Here is a 15,465-nt window from a genome sequence, read left to right on the forward strand (position 1 = left end):
TTTGAGGAGAGATTTCATTTCCATACAAATCAAAACGGGGCTTGGAACCAAAAAGGAGAATCTATAGTTTGGATATTCGCCTTACTCAAGGTAAAGTTCAAATTCAAAGTCTGCACCACAATATACATAGACACATAAAATACAAAGCTGCTAAGGATGCAAGGAAACCACCACTGTTCATGGAAACTTCACTAACATGGCTTTTGAAGAGGGGAGGAAAGAACTTGGCAATATCAATCAAAAATTTAAATGGTCATACTCTCTGACCTGGAAATACCACTTCTAGAGTTCTATTCTACAAAAATATTCACAACAGAGACGCAGGACAATGTGTTCCAAGATGTCTGCTGCAGCAGTTTTATAACAGGATGAGAAAGGATCTGAAGTCCACTAGTGGAGAAATTATTAAACTTGTATCAATACCATGGGATATTTTCAGCTGTTAAAAAGCAATCACAGCAGCTCCCTGGTGGCCTAGCAGTTAAGGACTTGCCATTGTCACATCTGTGGCTCGGGTTACTGTTGTGGTTTGGGTTCAATCCTGGCCCAGGAACTTCGGCATGACCGTGTGGCCAAAAGAAAACAAAACCAACAAAAACACTAACAACAACTAATAGCAAAACACTTCCTTCTGGCAGAATGCAAGAAAGTGCTCAAAGATGAAGGACACATACAGAGCAAGCTAGATGGAGCTTTTTCATTGCCAACATTTGGGACAATTTAAACATCAAAGAGAATAATGAAGAAACCAGATCAGTGTTACTTGGGAGGGGCCAAAGGAAATTTTTTCTGGTAACAGATACGTTCTGTATCTTGACAGGGCAGGAGTTACAGAGGCACATACATTTGTCAAAACTAATCAAATTTTACACTTAATATTTATACATTTCACTGTGTGTAGATCATATCTCAATTTAAACTATTCTTAGTTTTAAGTTAAACTTTATCTTTTTAAAGAAAAGGATAGTTATGAATCACGACCCAAAGAATAAAAAATGAATCCATAGTCCATAAGGATACTTTCAAAAGTGTGGGAAGGGCTTCTCTTGACAGAGAATGCCAGCTAATAAGAGAATTAGAAAAACATTTCGCAACCACCAATGTAATAAATGATTCGGGAAAAATCATGCACAGATGCTGAAAGCACTGGGTAAACAGCTGTTGGGGAACAAGACAGTCACTGGTTCTCAGCTGTCACCTGGCAGATTACTTATCAATTACATGGGGAGGGTGGGAGCCTCAAATGGGGAGATCTGACAGATACCACCTCTAACAAGTGGTCAAAGTTAGCACCCCCAATAAATAGGACAAATTCGCATGACATTCCTAAGGTGGTTTAGGGAGAGGGAAACAGCATCTCCAATGCAGTATTCTTCTTAGAATGTTCCATCTGAATCTTACAGCAAGGAAATAATCAGACAAGCCCATGTTTGGAACACTCTACAACACAGGTGTCCTGGCTTCTTTAAAACTGTTAGCATTAGGAAAGACACCAAAAAGTTAAACTGAAAAGAAAAAAAGGCTGGGAGACAATTCTAGATTAAGGGGATTTAGAGACATGAGAACTAAATGTGAGGCATGATCCTTGTTTGAATCATGAATTAAAAAGAAGCAGCCCTAAAAGGCTTTTCTGAGACTGTTAGGAAGCTCAAATGCTGACTATATATTAGATAACATTCCTGGATCAGGGTTATATTTCTTTGGTGCAGTAATGATTTTATGGCTTAGACAAGAGAATTTCCTTGTTCTTAGCAGGTACAAGCTCAAATATTTAAGGGTGAAGCGTCATGACATCTGCAATTTACTGTCAAATGGCTCAGCAAAATAAAAGACTAAATACATAGAGAGAACAAGAGAGAAGGCAAGGGAAGCCAAACCTTGGTAACGGATGGCGGATCCAGGTAAAGGGGTAGGAGTGCACATTCCTTCAAACACACTATTGGTTTGACATTTTTCATGATAGAAAGTGGAGGAGAGAACAAAAGAAATCCTAAGGGAAAAGCTAAATCCTAGAACGAAATTTATAATTTCAAAATTCACAAGCTGAAATGAAAACTCTATCTGCCAGGGTGGGTAAAAGCCTCCAATTTTTCTTATATTTTTGTGTGTACTGATATTGTTAATGATGCTTTGGTCCTATTTCCTAAACATATGCTTAAGTCGGGCTGGGCACATTTCAATCAGAAAGGAATCCATCAGATCAAACGGATGAGAGGAGAAATGAATGGGACAGAAGGGAAGGTGCAATATGTATGTGCGGTTTGCTCCCTTTTCTGTATGAAATAACCTATATACAAATAAGCGCAAAGACAACCCTCCTTGTGTAATCCATTTTCTAAAATTATTAACTTTCATAGAGCTGTAGCTCTTACCCTCAAAGCATTATTTTGTGAATAATTGTGTGTTTCTTCAATTAGTCCTTCAGACGCATGAGAACAGTTGCCTGGTCTTATTTGCGGGTATCCAATACACACTCAATTATGTTTTAATAAATGAATGGACAAATGAGCTCAGAATAAGCATGTAAGCAGGCTGGAGTGGAGGCCAAGACTGGGGAAGTGAAGGCTGGAATCTTGGGGGTGTGGGAGATGGCAGAGCCAGGCCACAGACCAAAGGATGCTGGAGAAGTCCGGCTGTGCTCGGCGAGCTGGCAGCCACGGCTCTGTTCTGCCTTGCACTGTGGTTACCCACACTTCCTTCTGCTCCCTTTTATTGGACTATAACTCTCGCGGGGTGAGAAGTGTACCAGCTGTGTGTCTGCACCTCCTGCCACCAAGCACAATGCCAGGCACAGAGCAGTTGGCTGGCTGAGAAAGCTTTCCTGAAGAATGAACTGCAAGGCCTTGAGGAGGTGGGATTTACTAATCACGCCTTTCCCACTCGACCAGCTTCGTCTTTGTTATAAAAGCTGCAAAGCAGGCTGAGCCTAATGAAGTCGATATTTAACCTTATCTTTATTTTTGGCTTGACTTGTCCAACGGGTTCTGCTCAGCTGCACTGTTTACCTGCTCAGCTGTGAAAGCCACAGCACTGAGCAGCAACGGTGACCTTCTCAGCAGCAAGAGAAGGCCGCCTATTTTTTTCACTTAGACTTCATGTTTAGAGAATAAGCAAATAAACTTCCAAGCAGCCTCTGTGCCTAAAATCATGCCTAACGGCCCCCGGCATCAAAGGACTGGCCAAGAAAAAGGGGCAACAAGTAGCAGCAGTAGCAGCTGGGGCTCCCCCAGGCCCAGCACCACATCTCCAGAGACACTGTCACCCAGGATGCTCCTGAGAGCCAGAAAGCAGACACTCTTGCCCCTTACAGAGTGACTCGTCCCAGTCCCGAGCCAGAAATCAGCAGGGCGGGGGCGGGGGTCCACACAAAGCCATCGCCAGTGCTCAGGCTCTTACCCAGAACTCTCAGAGGCTATTCAGCTGGCAAACCTCGGCCTACAGGCCACATGCACCTGTTTCTGAAAATAAAATTTTACTGGAACACAGCCAAATCATCTATGACTCCTTTTGTATTACAAAAGCAGAGTTGAGGGAGTTCCCGTCATGGTGTAGTGGTTAACGAATCCGACTAGGAACTATGGGGTTGCGAGTTCTCTGTCCTTGCTCAGTGGGTTAATGATCAGGCGTTGCCGTGAGCTGCGGTGTAGGTTGCAGATGCGGCTCAGATCCTGCGTTGCTGTGGCTCTGGTGTAGGCTGGTGGCTACGGCTCCGATTTGACCCCTAGCCTGGGAACCTCCATATGCCAGGGAAGCGGCCCAAGAAAAAGCAAAAAGACCAAAAAAAAAAAAAAAAAAAAAAAAAAAAAGCAGAGTTGAATTGAGATTCCGTGGCCCACAAAACCTACAGTATTTACTATTTGGCCCTTTAAGGGAAAACTGTGTCAACCCCTGGTCTAAAAAATCTGAGCAGAGACCCTGTGGCTTCGATCATGGGATAGAGTGATGTGTACTTGGATGAAAATTCTTATCATGGGCCCCATGATGAAATAATCAGCTGCCCGCAAGGCACACTTAGGGTTTCACTTTTAGACAAAAAAACAGTATCATTTCCTCACTGCCTCATGTTCCAGAACCAATTTCTCGAGTGCTACCAGGCTGCCATGTGGAAAGGAGAGGGAGAAAATCGGATTTCATGGTCCTCAGCTCACACCTCCAACATAAGCGTGAGCCTGGGCCAGAGAACACCACATGAACCCAATCCTTCCGTGCCACCCCCTAGTTACAGAGGCAGCCAAGCCAGACTACTGCACACTGAGGAAAGGCGGCCGGGGGGAGAGCCTGGGGCACTCACCCTGCTTTCAAAATGTGTTCAGAGAATCAAGAGGGGGAATCAGGTTAAAATAGTTACGGCGGTGACATGGCAAGGAAAACAGTTCAGTTCAGGGTAATTCTCAGCACAAGAGAGGGAAAATAAGCCATTTTTGAGAACATCAGGGGAAAGAAAACCTAGGCTCTTGCACAGACTAGATCTGTACTCAAGATTCGAGGGAGGATTAACTTCAGCAATAACACAGGCACAGTGCTAGGCACTTTACATACATGAATCTCATTTAATCCAGCCAAACCTCTGTGAGGGAGGCAGCACTACTCCCATTTGACGGATGAGGGTTAGCAACTGATCCAAGATCACTCTGCCAGGAAGCAGTGGATCTGAGATGTGAACTCACCTCTCTTTTCAAAATCTCAAGGTTGACAGTATGCAATATTGCATCTCCGAGGCATAATTAGCTGAAAAGCCTGGGCAGGCGGTTGAGCTGGGATACCCAGAATCCTAACTGCCCCCTCCATCCCTCCTAGGACATCACCTGCCCCCGCCCCGCCGCCGCAGTACGTTTTTCCTTCCCAGAGACTGAGCCAATAGCATTTGCAAATTCCACCACCACAATTTTAATCTAGAGGATGGCGCTTTCTTTCTTCATTCCTTCATTCGTCCATGCATTCATTTCTATCGAAGGACAGTTGACTTACAAAATTACATTACTTTTAGGTACACAACACAAGCGATTCACTATGTGTATAGATTATACTCCATACCGAGTTATAAAATATTGACTCTATTACCTATGCTGCACAACATATCCTCCTAACATTTATTTTATATCCCCCGACACTTATTTTATTTATATTTATTTTAAGTTTGTGCCTCTTAATCCCCTTCACCTATTCACTCCTCTCCCCACTCCTCTCCCTTCTGGTAACCACGAGTGTGTTCTCGGTATCTGTGAGTCTACTTCTGTTTTGCTATGTTTGTTTTATTTTTCAGATTCCAAAAGTCAGTTGCTTTAAACGATACTCTAGTAACTAGCAACTTCGCTATCTTCCTTCTCGTATGTGTGCTGGCGTGAGAGTATGTTAGTAAAGACTATACGTGGTTTTTTTCTCCAGTAATTATATAATCATTGCGCAGCTCCTCTTTAGGCAGGCATCCTTCAGAACATTTCAAGTAGGGTAGTTCAGATGTGGAAAAAAATCAAAAACAATTTCTCTTTAAATTTCATACAACAAGGAGTTACCATTGTGGCTCAGTGGTTAACGAACCCAACTAGGATCCATGAGGACGAGGGTTCAATCCCTGGCCTCGCTCAGTGGGTTAAGGATCCGGTGTTGCTGTGAGCTAGGTGTAGGTCACAGATGCAGCTCAGATTCTGCATTGCTGTGGCTGTGATGTAGCCTGGCAGCTGTAGCTCTGATTCAACCCCTAGCCTGGGAACTTCCATATGCTGTAGGTGCAGCCCTGAAAAGACAAAAGACTGAGAAAAAAATTCATACAACATATGGAATCTCACTTGTAACTGGTAGAGATAAATTTGGAAAAAAATCAGAAATTTTCTCCATAACTCTCTTGAAAGTGAATCCTTATGAACTACCTTTGATAATTTTGCCATGTAAAATTGAAATAAAAATACAGCTGAAACATGCTACCTAGAGAGTGAAGAGGACAGCACTTCTAATGTCTCACACACACAAACACACACACACACAGAGAAATATTACTCGGCCATAGAGAAAGAGTGAAGTCTTGCCATTTGTAACAAAGAACATGAATGGATCTAAAGGGTGCTATGCTTAGTGAAATGAGTCAGAGAAAGACAAATACCGTGTCATCTCAATATGTGGAATCTTAAAAAATGAAACAAATGAACAAACAAGTCAAAATAAAAACAGACACACAGATAAAGAGAATAAACAGATGGTTTCCAGAGGGGAAGAGGGAGGCAATGGGTGAAACAGGTGAAGGAAATGAAGAGGTATAAACTTCTGGTTATAGAATAAGTCACGGTATAAACTTCTGGTTATAGAATAAGTACGTCACGGTATAAACTTCTGGTTATAGAATAAGTAAGTCACGGTATAAACTTCTGGTTATAGAATAAGTAAGTCACGGTATAAACTTCTGGTTATAGAATAAGTACGTCACGGTATAAACTTCTGGTTATAGAGTAAGTAGTCACGGTATAAACTTCTGGTTATAGAATAAGTACATCACGGTATAAACTTCTGGTTATAGAGTAAGTAAGTCATGGGGATGTAAATATACTGTATGAGGAACAGTCAATAACACCGCAATAACTCTGTCTGGGGACTGAGGGTTACTAGTCTCGTCATGGTGACCATCGCATAACGTATTTAAATGTTGAATCACTGTGTTGATGCCTGGAGCAAGCATAAGATTATACATCAACTACATTTCTTTTCTTTTTATGGCCACAGCTGCAGCACATAGAAGTTCCTGGGCTAGGGGTTGAATGGGAGCTGCAGCTGCCGGCCTATGCCACAGCCACGCGACCTCGAAACACTGGATCTGAGCCACTGCAGCCTGCGGCAACACCAGGTCCTTAACCCACTGAGCCACAGCGGGAACTCCCACATCAACTATAGTTCAACAAAAAATTTTCTAAAATTTAGTACAATCAGATTATTTGGAAAGAAAAAAGACAACACAGCATTTCCAGACATAAGACTGGTCCTGTCAGATTTCCGTCACTTCGCAAACCAAACCTTCACAAGAATTACAGCACCCATCCTCCCGCCTCACCGTCACCCACAGCATGTGGTGGCTGGAGCTGGAGCTCATCATCATCTGTGCTTCTTCCCAACTCAGCGGTTAGCGGCAATAGCCAGCTAGTCTGAAAACAGTCCTGGTGGAAATACTTACACCATGGAAATTAGCAAACACATCAGGGCTCTTAGAAACTCCTTTTGGAGAGCCAGTCATTAAACCCTGCCCGGCACACCACTGGTCTGAAGGTCCCCAGACTAGAGAAAACCTCGTCTGGTTGCCCTCATCTCTGATGATACCATCACCATCATCACCATTTTAAGGTTTTAAATGGCTCTTAAAAGGCTCTTCCTTGTAGTTGCTTCATTTCGGACCCACAAAAGCCACGTAAGCTCAAGGCGCTCGCAGAAAGGGAAAGGGAGGCAGAGAGTAGGGGAGTGACCCACACGGGGCAGGGATCTTGTGTTCATCTGTTAACCCTGACTAACCCACAATCGCCACATAGAAAGCACTCGATAAATATTTCTTGAGAGAATGAATAAATTAATCAAAGCAGGAGTGAGGGGTACATGGATCTCTTCCTGCAACAGCACAATGCCAGATATCTGACTTCATGTAAACGAAAATGACGACAAACCTAAAACCGTAACATTGACTTGCTGGGAAATTGCTCTTCAGCTTTCTCCTTCTGCCTTCTGCCAGGCAAATTGTTCTTCAGCTTTCTACTTCTGCCTTCTTTCACCATGATTCCGCCAAGGGTAAGGCAAAGGACTGAAGCACAAGAGTTTGACGGAAAGAGCCCCCAGCTGAGAGACTACTTCAGTGGCACAACTCGCAGAAGTGACTCAACACAACACAGGGGTGGAGAACACCATCCAGCTAACATGGCAGACCGAGCTGACTCAGAAGGATCTTCCCTTATAGCTCCAAACATGTGGACATTGACGTATTACCAAAAAATAGATTTGAGTCATACTCAAAAGCAAGAGGTAAATGTCTGAGTGCTTCAAATAACCAGGGATTCTAATCTTGGAGCACAATAAAAGCGGAAACCAAAATGGCTCACAGGCCCATAGAATTCTGACATGGGCTTTAAGGATTCAGGACCAGAGTCCCACCACACTTGATCTTAACCAAAAGGCCAAGAAGCCGGGAGACCAGTGTCCCACGAGGTTGAGGGTCTAGGCCACAGGCTCCTCGTACAGTGTTGTCCCTCTTGCAAAATCAGGACTTCATGAACTGTGACCGTCTCCCAGGGCCTGGGGAGGAAAAATGTCATCTTTAAGAAATCAAAACCCAAGGCTCATGCCACTTACAGATATGGGGGTTGAACTGATATTCTCAAGGTGATCAAAGGATACTCAACACAAAAATATAAAAACTGGAGTTTCCATCATGGCTCAGTGGTTAACGAATCCAACTAGGAACCATGAGGTTGCGGGTTCGATCCCTGGCCTTGCTCAGTGGGTTAAGGATCCGGCGTTGCCGTGAGCTGTGGTGTGAGTGGCAGATGCAGCTCGGATCCCATGTTGCTGTGGCTCTGGCGTAGGCCGGCAGCAACAGCTCCGATTCGACCCCTAGCCTGGGAACCTCCATATGCCACAGGAAGTGGCCCTAGAAAAGGCAAAAAGACAAAAAAATTTAAAAAATTAAAAAAAAAAAATAAAAACTATTCCAAACCAGTAAACTCGCCCTAGAGGGGCACTTTCACAGCCAGGGCAACCCAGGCTCCCATGGACATACCACCCTCTGAAGAGGGTCTCACGATCAAAAATTACAGATCACGAATGAAAAGAACTGCAGAGGGAAAATCATCAGACCTACTAATCAAAGAAGATTTGGGATAACCAAAGAAAGCTGGCCTCCAAGGTATTCTCTGTAATGTGTTCCTCAGAATCCTAGAAGCAGGAGCCTCCCTGCAGTCAAGAGGTTCCAGGACCCAAGAAGCCTGAGGAAGACATCACGCAAGCCCCAAGTCCCCACAGGGATTCACAAAGCTCACTACCGTCAAAGCTCGGACAAGTCCTGCGGTTTCTCAGCCTGCTTCCTCTGCTTCTCCATGGTCTCCTAAATGCAGCTCACCTGAGAAGGTTTTTTCTTAACCTAAAACCCATACATGTCTCACAACATCATGGTTTTACAGCCAGAGCTGGGTAAATGCTGACTTCAGGAAAATAGCCCTCACTTGCTAACGTGCTCCAGAGACGCCCCACTCCATTCTCAGGCTTATCTTCCAATTCTCCCTCCCACAGAGACCCTTGATTCTCATCACACAGGTTATTTTCCCCTCAGTACGTAAGTTATTCCAATCTTCCATGTCTGTATTCCTACAGTTCCTTCAACCTGAATCGACTTCCAAAAATCCTACCCTCATTCTCCAAGTTTTCGTTCAGACAGTGCCTTTCTGATGAGGCCTTTCCCACCCCCACAGTCTGGCATAAACTCCTCCAGGGTCCTTTCCTTGAACTTTGATTACAGGCAACTACTTTTCTCAGCCACGTACTCTGGGTGCATGTATTCGGTCCGTCTGAGGCCAGCCTGCAAGCTCTCGAACGGTAAAGACTAAGCGTCACTCGCCTCTTCTCCCCGTCGGGGTGGGAGGGCAGGAATGCAGAGCAGGGGCCTGGGCAGCTGACATGATCAGCTTCAAATTACAGAGCCGGCTACTACTCAGTTTCCTCCTCTGCAAAATGGCCTTGGGAGCTGTAAAAATTAGAAATGATGTGCAAAACAGTAGCCCGGACAAAAGAAGTTGGGCACAAGAGCCTGCACGCACCAGCATTACATGTATCTAAAGTTCACAGGAGTTCCCACTATGGCAGGAAGAAGCTGACTGCAGCAGCTCAGGTTGATGCGGAGGCGCAGGTTCGATCCCAGGCCCAAGAACTTCCATATGCCACAGGTGCAGCCATAAAAAAATTTAAAAATTCACAAAATGGTAGAACGGATTATGAGAAGTCAAAATGGTAGTTTGGCTTCTCGGAGGGGGGATAGTACTGGAAGGAAGGTCTGGAGTTCTGTTTCTTGATCTGGATGCTGGCCTGGCGGGTGTTACGCTTTGTAAGAAGCTAAGCCATGTACTTTTTACTTGTTCATGTCTCTGAGTTTACTTCAGTAAAAACATCACTGCTTTTAATGATGCATGAAATAGTCACCGTGAGACAGATTCGGGGCTGCAAAGTGGCGATATATTCACTCACAGGTGCTCACTAGCTGCCCTCTCAGGAGAACAGTAAAAAGCAACGCTGATGCAGGGCCCAGGCCACATCATCGTTTGCAGGCTGAGAATCTGGCAACTCTAATGCTGACCTCAGAGTGAGGTAGGGCTGCCAAGAGCTCAGCCTAGGCATAGGATGAACTTGCTTAGACACTGAATAAAGCCTCAGTTGCAAGCACTCGAGCCCAGCCCACCAGCCACAGAGCTCCTGTCTGCACCCCACACCCACGGCTGGTGCTGGTGGGAGAAGCCAGGAATTCAGACAGGATGGCATGCAACACCAGTGATCCCAGGAGACAAGGTCCAGTCCCTTCCAGGAGATAAGTGATCAGAATTTGGCTCCTGATCACAGTTTTAGGAGACAACAGAACATAAACATGTCAGCACGCAGAGAGAAACTAAACTTCAGTTCTCATTTTAACACATACTTGACACTAATCTAATTTTTCTGAAGAGACTCAACCAATTTCTTCCTGACCAATGTCTAAAATGCGGGCCACTTCCCCATTAGTTCTCACTCTGCAAAGCCTCAGTAGTGTTTCATACGAAGGCATGGAATTCATGAGAAGTAGAAACATTATTTAGCAGCTAAAAAAGCTAAGATTCAGAAAAGTCCAGAAACCAGCAATTCATTAGCAAAACCACACTAGACCTCAGGGGTCGTAGCTCTTCTCCCTACACTGTGTTCATCCTGGAAGGCTGCTGACCCTGCCCTTGGGTCAGTGAGGCTGCCCATGGTGAGGGCTGAACTGTGTGTCTCCAAGGGCACACACAAACAGGCTGGCTGCTCACAGGGAGAATCAGGTGATGGGGGGGCTTGCTTCTCTATCGAGCAGGGCTCGAAGGGAGAGGGGAGGAAGGTCCTACCCAAAGAACTAGTGATTTTGTGACTCCAGCCATATCCACTTATCCTCTCTCAAATTACAGGAATTTTAAAACCAAAACTACAATGAGGAAAAGCAGGAGAGAAAATGGCAAAGATCCACGCCTCCTTCCAACCTCTAGTTCCCACATGTGTCCTTGTCCTCTGGAAAAAATGTTAACATGATCCCCATAACCTCAGCTGGCTCAGCACAGAGTCCTGCCCCAGTCTCTACTCCCTCGGGAAAGTCTGCCGAGCACCTCCCACGGCCTCCCGGGGCTCTGTGTCAGGACTGCACGTGCCACAAGGATGGCTAAGGTACCCGCACAGCCTTCGAGGAGCTTGAGCAATAGTGGGGGAGACAAGGAACGGGTAAAAGCAAGGGCTGCTGGAGGAAGAGTGACATCTCAGCCCCAGGAGAGGCCCAGATGGCGGTGGGGGTGCTGACGTGCCGGGGACCAAGAGACCACTACCACCTTCAGCTCCCACAGGGCACAGAGCTGCAGGCCAAGCCAACCATCCAGACCAATATGGGCTCTGGGAAGAGCTTCCCCTTGAGAAAGGCCCCAGTTAAGGGTTACTAGTAGTAGTAGTAGTAGCAGCAGTAATAGTACGACCAGTAGTAGTAATAATAATGACAGCAGCAATAATCCTATGTATCATCTCATTTCATGCTTAGAACTCTGTAAGATAGACACTTCACTATCAATAACCCTCTTTTACAGATGAGAAAACTGAGACTTAGGTTCTTTTATTTTTCCATTCAGCAAATATTTTTTAGTGTCTGAACCTGATACCACTCTAGCACTAACCATAAGACAGTCAAAATCTCTGACTATACTGCATACATTCTGGTGGAAAATAAACAATTTGCCAAAGGTCACTCAGCTTATTAAAGCAATGGAGCCAGGATTCGAATTGAGTTATACTGGCCGCAGAACCTATACTTTCAAACTTCCAACAAGCAAGCTTACCTGGACCCATCCACAAACACTTAAAATCAGCATTAACAGGAGTTCCCTTTGTGGCTCAGCAGTAACAAACCTGACTAGAATCCATGAGGATGCAGGCTCGATCCCTGGCCTCGCTCAGTGGGTTAAGGATTAGGTGTTGCTGTGAGCTGCCATGTAGGTCAAAGACGCAGCTCGGATCTGGTGTTGCTGTGGCTGTGGCACCGGCTAACAGCTGCAGCTCCAAATTGACCCCTAGCCTGGGAATTTCCATATGCCACAGGTGCAGCTCCCCCGGCCAAAAAAAAAAAAAAAAAGACCAAAAAAAATCAGTATTAACAGTAAGATAACATATTGTCTCTATTTAAAATACATAGTTTTAGGATGGATTTGAAACCCACCTGCACCTTCCAATACATGTTGAAAGAAACCTGAGGGCTGCAGGCAGAGAAGCCAGTCATCATACAACTGATAGTGCTGTTCAAGTGTAGATTTTGCTGCTTACAGGTTATGTGATTGCCAGCACAATTGAATTTGCTGAAAATGTTAACATTAAATGCAGTTTGATTTTTAACTTAAAGATCCTTGATTTACTTCAAGTACACTAAAAAATGTCACTGTTATTTTTTCATGCAATATTGCAAGAAAGAGCTGTTGCTGTACATGCAAGCGATTACGCCCATCATATGCAATGTAATCAAAGGGAGTAAAGGAGTTCCCACTGCGGCTCAGCAAATTAAGAACCTGACATAGTGTCCAAGAGGATTCATGTTCAATCCCTGGCCTCGTTCAGTGAGTTAAGGGTCCACCATTGTCAAAAGCTGCGGTATAGGTTGCCAGTGTGGCTCAGATCCCACACTGCCATGGCAGTGGCGTAGGCTGGCAGCTGTAGCTCCAACTGGACCCCTAGCCCGGGAACCTCCATATGCCTCAGGTGTGGTCTTAAAAAGAAAAAAAAAAAGAAAAGAAAAAAAAACAAAGGAAGTAGAAATCATCAAATCTCCTGTAACAGATCACAGAATCTTCAAAGACTACAAGGCTCGTGTTTAAATGAGAAGCATCTAATTGTCAAAAGCTTCCAGCTATGTAACTTCCACAAAGTGTGAGCAATTAAGGGGAAATAAAACTATAGGTTTAACCAAAGAGAAAATGCAGATTAAACCCCACTACTCATTTATAAGCCTCAAAACTAGATGGGCAAACTTAAATATACCAAGGGGTCAAGATCATGAGTTACACACTTTCTGAAAAGCATCACATCACTCTGAAGTTACACATAACTTCTGAGAACCAAATAGGGTACACTTCAGTAACGTGGAAAGTACGTACACTCCAAACTCTGATCCGACAAAAAGAGCAACTCACATGGAAGCGAAGGAACAAGTGAAAGCCACAATAGACAGTTTTTAAGTGTGTTCCTTCATTGCCATGCTGCTTTGTTTCTGGAAAGATGCAGTTAACTCCACGGTTTATTTTAGTGTGACCAAAGACAAAATCAATGCCACCACCATCAACAGAACCTCAAAATAAAGAACTGTGATAACTGCGATGACAGCTGCCATTTACTGAGCACCTGCCAAACACTGTATTTGATACTTTTGCCCATTATCTCTAACCCTCATGTCAGCTCTGTAAGGGAGGTACTCTTAGTACTTCCATTTGACCTATAAGGAAATCATAGTTTAAAGAAACCCGTGACGTTCTCAAGGTCATTCGGCCAGTAAGCATCAAGCTCAGAGTGGAACCCATTATGCCCACGTCCAAAACCCAAGTGGTTTCTAGGGCATTACAACACCTCTTTCTACTAACAACCCACCTCCGCCCCAGTCCTGGGATGCCAAGCATGATAAGCCCTTCGCTGAAGAAAACTTATTATGATCTCCGAGCAGGATGGGTCAGCACGAATTCAAAGTAGCAGGGTCCCCTTCTTAATCCAACACCCCCAAGTTGATCAAAATGCTGCTGCTTACACGCCTGCTTCCATTCTCTCAAACTATACTTGAAGACATGCCCAAGCAGGCCCCAAACCGGCCAACTGCCCCAACATTCAGACAGCCAATCTACCGACTGGTAGAGTCCTTCAAATTGTGCCATTTGGGAGCACAGTCCAGAGAAGACAGTATCCAGGCTTGGCAGACTGGTAGAGTCCTTCAAATTGTGCCATTTGGGAGCACAGTCCAGAGAAGACAGTATCCAGGCTTGGCAGGAAGCGAGGAAAGTCTCTCCGTTCCTGAGGCTGGGGGCGGGAAGGGGCCCAAGGACTGGCCAGAGCGTCGCTTCCCCTGAAGGTGCTGCTTCACATCGACCCATGGACGTGGAGCCTCCCTAAGCCTACAGGGGAGTCCGGCTTGCGCCAGGGACCTTGTGGGGACCCACGGTTCCAAACAACAACTGCTTTTCTTCTTGATCAGACTTTTGTAGGATGACAGGCTGGGACTTGTGACTTTCATCCTGTTCTCTGGACAGGAACCTTTGGACATAGTCTCAACTCCAATGCAAAATCCTTCTCAGCGGCTTTTCCTTGAATATTCCCTCAGAAAAGGGCCTCAAGCTTGAATGCTAAGAGTAGACTAAGACAGTTCAAGAAACATTTACTGAGCCTCTCTGAGGATGCAGAGTTGAGCGAGGTGTGGTCTCTCCCATCAGGAAACTCGCAGGTGGGTGGAGGAGCTAAGGCTAGCTCAGAACTACGCTAAAAGCAGAACAAGGCAAGTGGAGAAACGGAGGAGAAAGGGGTTACCTCGGATGCACAGTCACTAATCAATGCAGCCCATACTGACTGGGCACCTAGGAAGCAGGTACTATACCAGGCATTTTACACACCTTAGGCCATTCGAGGCCCACCGGTACCCTATGGAACATGTTCTATGACTGCCCGCTCTTTACACATGAGGAAACAGGTGGAGAACAAGAGTATCCTGCCCAGGGTCACTCAACTGATTTGTAAATCGCAGAGATAAGATTTGGACGCCAGCAGCCAACACCAAAGCTTATGTAATCTTCAGTATAGCAGACTGCATCCCCCTGGAATAAAGAAATTCCTCCTGGCAGAAGAAGAACCTGAACTGTTTGGGAATCCAACCAGGTGAAGATGGAAGTAGAAAATACGCCTAACAGAGGGTCAGCGAGGGGAGAGGCTGAGAAGTAGGACAGACCGGCAGGCACGGGTCAGCTAAAGCAGAGGCGGAAGTCAGGCTGCCAGCACCAAGGAAGAGGCGTGTGGTCAGTGAGGGCACGGGGCCACAAGAGACCTGATTCTAGCTCTGGCGTGCCCAGTGAAAACTGGGTGACCTGCAGCAGTTCCTATCCCTGCCCTGGGCCTCAGTTTTCTCAGTGGTAAAAATTCCAATTCCCTGTTGGAATAGATATTCCTCAAAGGTTTGCTCTGGCTTAAGTGCTCAGTGATACTCATGAGAGGCCATGTGGGACAGCAGTT

General features: G+C 45.2%; 1 protein-coding gene across 42 annotated transcripts in view; it reads right to left on the reverse strand.

Annotated features, from left to right (window-relative positions):
• The window catches only part of KLHL3 (kelch like family member 3), a 288,734-nt gene that overhangs the window by 38,715 nt on the left and 234,554 nt on the right, over positions 1 to 15,465 (reverse strand). The window contains exon 1 of one of the 42 annotated variants that reach the window (XM_085014711.1): positions 7,638 to 8,259. The exons of the other annotated variants lie outside the window; for them this stretch is intronic. The gene's annotated coding sequence lies outside the window, so the exon portion shown is untranslated. Of the gene's footprint in view, positions 1 to 7,637; positions 8,260 to 15,465 lie in introns of those variants that run through there. 42 annotated transcript variants of the gene reach the window in all.

This window comes from Sus scrofa, chromosome 2, assembly GCF_054392235.1.
Source record: "Sus scrofa isolate SSC_HxYL_T2T_F1_AM1 chromosome 2, Sscrofa_HxYL_maternal_Yorkshire_Landrace_v2.0, whole genome shotgun sequence".
Taxonomy (NCBI): domain Eukaryota; kingdom Metazoa; phylum Chordata; class Mammalia; order Artiodactyla; family Suidae; genus Sus; species Sus scrofa.